The following is a 7,564-nucleotide window of genomic DNA, read 5'->3' as shown; positions in this document are numbered from 1 at the left end:
TGTGCCGTAACAGTGTCACCCGCTGTACTGAATACTCCTGCTGCATAATTGGCTAATACTGGATACTGAAACTGAAACTGAAACTGAAACTGAAACTGAAACAGTGGGTGCTCGCTTCAGCTTGTATCGCGCGCGCGCGGGCACTCAGGTGAGCATAGGCTATATATAGACTCCCTAGTTGCCGTGCTCTGTGCCTCGCGCACACGTCTGCCCCACTCTGCCCGCGCAGTAGTACCAAGCAGTGCTCCATGCAGTGGTCGCTTACCAGTAATACTGTATGCGTCGTGCACGCATTGTGCTTTCGTAATATATACACCGCCAGTGCATAATTTTCAGTGCATAATTTTCGAGCCCATTAACAATATAGACATAAAGGCAAGTGTCAAGTAATTTATTTATTGTTATACCACCGTATCGTAAAATATCGATATCCGGAAGTTGTATCGCGATATATCGAGTTTTCAAAATATATTGCAATATACCGATATACCGGTATATCGTTACACCCCTACTTAATATTGTATAATATAAGGAAAAATGGCGAAACAAAGCTAAATTTTGTATCGGATACAGCGATTCGCAAGGATATAGGGACAAATTCCTTTGAAAAATTGACCGACCGGACCCGGCCGGGCACAATACCCCTTCCCCTCCCTCTGCCCCTTAAAAAATGCAAATTTATCAGAAAACAATGGTTTACAATTTTTAAAATAGCTTAAACACACTTAATATTGTATAATATAAGGAAAAATGGCGTAACAAAGCTCAATTTTGTATCGGATACAGCGATTCGCAAGGATATATGGACACATTTCTTTGAAAAATTGACCGGCCGGACCCGGCCGGGCACAATACCCCTTCCCCTCCCTCCCTCTGCCCATTAAAAAATCAAATTTATCAGAAAACAGTGGTTTAAAGATTTTGTAATAGCATATACACACTTAATATTGTATAATATATGCATTCTGGCCATTCAAATGGTATATTAAAAGAAATCAGCATAGTCACCACCACCCCGGCATATATGTGCTTTATGGTAGCACACCACAGTAATTTTTCCCCATAGGCTATGTGTAAATCATCTCATTTTCGAGCGGTTGTCACACGAAAACGAGTGAACTCGTGTAGTCATGTCATATATCTTTTTAATCCCCCTAAAGCATAGATTTAATAATCAGGGAATGAAAAATGGGCGTCAATCGTTTACTTTTCCAATAATGACCAGCCGAAAGCCTGGATCCGCTCAATCGGGGCTCTTTTGTGTCGAAAAGGCATCCCGGAGGCAGCCGGGTCGACAGGACTGCCCCTACATACACCAAAAATATAGTTCCAATTCACCTAGGTTTTCACAGGGTATGGTTAGTGTTGATTTTCTACATTAGGAGGTAATAACATTTTAAGCATTGGACTCTCTAATTGATTAGTACAGTGTCTGAAGATGAAGATATTTATATTTTATATTTTTTTTCTTTGTTGGTTGTGTGCGGACTAACCCAGGCCATCAGATCGGGTTGTCCGCGCGCAATCAATTTCTGGTTTTGTCCCAACAAATATCCCAAATCTCCTATCTTTCAATCACAATAATAAATTAATAATATGGATCAGAAAACACCAAAAACGTGGTGTAGCAGGATTTTTGTAAAACAAAGGGGGCGGCCCAAAAAACAGGCAACTGCGCAAAATAGTGGATGACTTAATACTTTAATGGGCTCCTCCATCTCCCTTCTCCACATCCTTAGTTAACGGCTCCTCTACCTTCTCTGGCAATCTTTGTTTTGGGTGCTGCCGAAAGGCGAATTTTTGCTGTCATTTGTTCTCTGCCTCCCCAAGATATTAATTGTATCAGTGGCGATCTTTAGGATTCCATGGGGAGGCGGGTGAAAAACAAGTCGGGGGGGGATGGGCGGTCCTCCCCCAGAAAATTTTGAAATGATAGATCGCAGGAATGGTGATTGCGGCACTTTTGAGTCTGATGTACAGCCTTCATTTCTGACTACGGACAATTCTTTTTTTCAACTTTCGGGCATCAACCATGAATCCCCATCTTGTTTTGTTTGTTTTGGCTGATGGGCAAAAGGGGCCGGATCGGAAGATGTCAAAATAAGGTAATGGAAGTAAGAAATACCAAGAATGTAGGGTGAGACTGCTGTGGTGTGCTGCGTTCTCAAATCGAGGTGTGAATTGCAGTTTCTTCATATATATATCAGAGATTCGCGTGATCGATTTATTTACTCTTATTGTGTTGTGGAAATACATGCTGGTCAGTGGTATGCGTTGCTTTCCCCACCATAGATATGCGGGTATTGTCGTTTATGTTGCTTGTGTGGGATTTATATATATCCCTTCTTTTCAGAAATAATATTGTTATTATATTATCTATTTCGTTGTGTTGTGCCACGCGACAATGTCTCAGACTGTTACGGTTTGTCCGGCGCAAATTTGGTTGTCTCGGACAACCGGACAACGCTTGATTTGAGCACTGCTTAGTACAATATGCATAGATACACATTTTAAGGCCCGAACCCACTAGGCAACAGCTTTTTTTCGACAAGTGTTTACGCACTGATCTTCCATGAACTCCCTGTCAATAACACGAACTGTGGTGTGCTACCAGAGACTCTTTGAATTTTGAATCTAAAACATATTAAAGTACTACTCCTGAAGTTTCAGCTTTCTAACAATTTTTTTCTATTTGAAAATCTAATACTCTTGGGCTATTATTTATGCATGTAATCAGGGTAATGTACAACCCCCGGTACAAACCTTCTGAGTACTGATACAAAGTGCACACACATCAATATATAATCATTTTACCAAATAAGTAGAACATGTGAGTAAGCAACCAATTTACATAAGTATATTTATTCTTTATGTAATTACGACAGTTAATTTTAATGATAACCAGCAATAGATAAGCATGCTATGAAATCAAGTTGTCCACCGGGGCCCGGGAAGGGAGCCATTGCACTTTGGATATTATTTCCTAATAGGCCCTAATAGGGTAGGCTCTAATATATACTGTTATTTAGGCCAATACTCTCGTCATTCTAATAAACGTATCAGTGAATAAGCGTACCGGACTGGGTATTACAACACTCGGATCAATGTCTAGATCCAGGGGTGGCACAAACTTGCGGCCCCGGGCCCGCATGCGGCCTCTACGGGCGTTCTATGCGGGCCCGCGGAGCCTCGCAGAAAGATAAAAAATATAGAGAAAAATAAAATAAAAATAACATAGAATATTGGTATTTTTTTTTTTTATCAATAAATTTTTGTGAAGTCACATGTATTGTGTTTTCTTTTTTGAACCGTGAGGCTGACTTTTTCAGTGTCATACAGATTTGTGTTCTACTGTCGTCTGGGTTCGGTGTGCAACGCCATTTCAGCTAATTATGGTCCAGAGATGGCTGCCCTTGAGGCCGAACAGCAAGTATTATCTTAGAGCGCACCCCTCCCCCCCGATTTTAAAGGTGCGCGCCCTTTGACTTTTTATGGCCACATGCATGCGGCCCTCGCTTGAAAGTTTTCCACCCCTGGTCTAGAATTGGTCCGATGTCCTTGACATTCGAAATTTTGACAAAATTTGTAAAAAAACGGAAGCGTAACGGTATGCACACTTGTTTTTGAGTCACGAGATTATTATGGCGCCCCGAAGCGCCGAAATTTGGTATTTTATAAGAAAAAACGATATTTTACATATCTAACATCTATGACAGACCTATATCAGATATCAATCAATTTTTTTCTCATATCAGATATCAGATTATTCATTATCTGATATATATTATTTTACCCTATATCAGATATCATTTATTGATTTTGGGGCCCATATCAGATATCAGTAAACCATGTCACCCACCCCAATACCAATTATTTCACAACTGGACTAAATAAATTTGGTCTGTCATCCCTAATTCAGGGCTAGGTTGGTCCCGACTGCTCATAACCTACTCATAAGTGATATCTTCCAAGTCTGCGAGACTTAACGAAGATGGAGAGAGTGGATCAAGTCGGTAGATGCTCATCTATCAGAATCTCGTCTATCTGAAAAAAGTTGTGAAGTTGCTATTACTAAGATGATGGTTGGCAGTGTAATCTGAATACGATATCACAGAGGACAAAGAAGCTAAAACTTATATAAGGATCCTTAGTATGTTGTATCATCTCCGTAAAGATCAGTGATCACGCTCAGTATGAAGCGGGGTGCAGCGAACAGTGCTTCATTAAGCAATGAGTGTGGATTGCCAATTTTCATTCTTCACCCATTTGATATTAATTTTATAGAAAGTTATGATTTTGAGTGAAGATAAGCGGACACGAAGGAGGAGGCCATTCAGACGAGGGTGGTTGTGGCTGTATTGAAACAGGCTCTCTCTTGGGTTGTTAGTATGCATTCATAGTTTTCTGGAGACTCATCTCGCAGCTTGTATGTGGCTGAATGGTGTCCAATCTTTATTTTAGCTCTATTCTGATAGTGTTCTTATAGGTTTTGGCACCAGGCTGCGAAGCATATTTAATGAGTGTGTCATGATACCATGTGTGGGTTTTCATGATTAATGAGAGTCGAGGTATTCTTATCAATATCTCCCTGTGAGCCATAGGGGGACTTTTCACCGCTCCATAGATCACACCCTTAAGACGGCTGATGGAGAGCTCACTAAAAACCTCACACCTTTAAGAGCATGAGGAGGAGCCTCTACTAAAAATCACACCTTTAAAAGGATGATGCGAGGCTCCTGCAGGCTCTCTATCATGCTCTTGCGCGGTGTGAGTGATGGAATCATGACCAATCCTCAGTTAGAGTAATCCAAAACGAAAATTGGGGGATGTCATGTCAATCTACTGATTATATTCATCTCACCTTCATTCATCAATGGCTTCGTCAGGATTACCATTCTTTTCATCCCAACAACCCAACACTAGCAGCCAGATTAATAAAAGAGTTTTGGACGGATGTAAAAAATAAACTTGTTTTCATTTATTCTGATTTCCATCCTTAGAGATTCTAATCCATGTACCTTCTAGTTTCAGCCACAAAATATATCACAATCCATCAAAAACTAGCCAAATTACTTGTTACGTAGTAGCACGTATGTAGCCCCTCAGCCTACGACTGTTTCACGTCGGCAGAAAACCACTTCTCGCCAACGTATAGTAGAGAAAGAGCACGGTACTTGTGGCTACCGGTATAGGTACGGTACCTGCAGGCCGCGCAAATTCCATTTTTGAAATGTGGGGGGCGGGACACAGTTTAGCGAGCACGCGATGGGGGGGGGTCTAGGGGAAAAACTTTGAATTTAGACCCCCTCAGATGCGTTTTTCTGCGCGAGCTCCAGCACCCCCTGTACCCCCTGACAGCCCTGCACACACGCAACGCACACGCACTCTTCCACGCCACGCACACGCACATCGCACACGCACACGACACACACAAGACACACAGTGACACACACACACACACAACGCGTTTGGTTTGTGATAAGATTACGAAATGGGTTGTCCAATTCAGTCATAAACTCAGAAACAAAAAGCAAGAAAACAATCATTTGGTGTGAGGCTGTCACAATAATAAATTGCGTCCGTGTATTATATCATATAATATATAGTCATATCATTATATGCGTGTATATATATCTCAATTGCCATAAAAATTCATTTTAAAACTATGTCAGTTACTCAGTGTCCTCTTTGCCCGTGAATGGAATATAGCTCCGTGTTCCCAGCTTAATCTTGAATTCAGTGTCTAATGGAGTGATATCTCCTTAACTTTTCATAACATACTTTCTCTTGATGATTTCTGCATAAGAATTTTATTTAATATAAGAAAAAAACGTGTTAAAAGAAACGGTTACTAAATGTTATCAAGACACATTTTTTTAAGTTGCATGATCTTATTAATGCTCTCAATGCACTTGGAATTGAAATGAAAGCTGGCAAAAAGAGAAAAGGGAAAAGAAGTCAATCGTTGACGCACTATCAACACAATAAAAGTATCACACTTCACAAACACACACACACGTCACACGCACAACGCACATGCACACGCACACGCACCGCACACACAGACGACACACCCACACACACACACACAACACACCACACACACACACACACTACACTTACACACAAAAGCATGGTGATCCCAAATCGTGGGGGCGGACATTGATATGATGTCCGCCTCTGAAATTCTGGGGGGACATGTTCCCCTGTCCCCCCCCCTGGATTTGCGCCCTGGGGTTATTTTTTAAACCCCTGGTTAATTTGGATGCTGTTGTTAGTTGTATTTATATAATTATATATATATAAACCAGAAGGTAGTACCAGACCTGCTACCTTGGCCAATACGTTCAGTTACTTACACACCACCAAATTTTGTGTGTTGCTAACCTTTTTGTACCCCCTAATGAGAACTCTATGTGCGCTATTTCATACATAAATAAACATGCTTTTGGTGCGCGATTGCAACCACTTTATGAGGCGCGATGATGCGCGCACCATGGCCACAATTTCGGGTGCGCCGGTGGAGCGCTCGGGCGCGATCGCGCCCCTTAAAATGAAAGCCTGCAGAACCATAGTTTTGAAAGCTATGCCGATGTTTGATTGAGTCAGCCAAAGCTTAAGATTAGCGCCGTAGCCATGCCGAAGGAGGGATCGGACGCTTTCTTAAAATGGATAGTCAATGTGGGCATGCCAGCAAAGATCGTTACTAAATAATAACACCAAATTTTGTAGTAGGGGTAGAGATAGATTATTTATGATACAACGAGCTTAGTAAAAGTCAAGGCGGTGATTTGGAGCCCCGAGTACATGCGAAGATTTTACACTTTCTATTGAATGACATACCATGATGTTGCCATGCTATCAGTACGAGTAAGGACCCTCTGGAGGGCTAAACTGGTCACTCTTATTGTTAGATGGTGCTGGTACAGAAACAGCGTCGTCAGCAAAGAGGCGAATAGAAGTGAAGGGATCAGTTCGCCAAACAAATCATTTATAAGGCATAAGAACAGCAGTGGACAAGCACTGAACCCTTGGGTATACCCGATGCTGACAGCGGCCACATCCGACATGCTGCGTAAACCACAGACATATTTGCAGATCTCATCCTTCAAAAAGTCAGAGGATCTCATTTAACGGTTAGTAACCGAGAGGAGTTGACCAGTTTTGAAGATTAAAATGGTCATTGAGGAGACCCTATCAAAGGCCTTACTAAAATCTAGGAATACTGCATCACCTGCTGAGACTTGTCAGACGTTAGTGTCCAGTCATGAAAAACGGTTGATTAACTGGGTAACTGTAGAAACCCGGCCGAACCCATGTTGGATGATGGGACAGGATATCATGCCTATCGAATGGTTCATAACAGAAGAGTAGACTATATGCTCAAATGCCTTAGAGCAAAGAGAAGTCAAAGTATATTGGGCATAATTTGACGCAAGGGAAGATCACCACCTTTATAAACTGGGGCTTATAAGAGCCTTTTTCCAATCAAAGGGGAGAGAACCTGATCGTATGACTAGACAAAACAATTGCTGTAGAGCAAGGCCCAAGTCTTCATGGCCGC

Source organism: Priapulus caudatus, unplaced genomic scaffold (assembly GCF_000485595.1).
Source record: "Priapulus caudatus unplaced genomic scaffold, Priapulus_caudatus-5.0.1 Scaffold1790, whole genome shotgun sequence".
Classification (NCBI taxonomy): domain Eukaryota; kingdom Metazoa; phylum Priapulida; class Priapulimorpha; order Priapulimorphida; family Priapulidae; genus Priapulus; species Priapulus caudatus.
Note: the sequence above shows the minus strand (reverse complement) of the source record.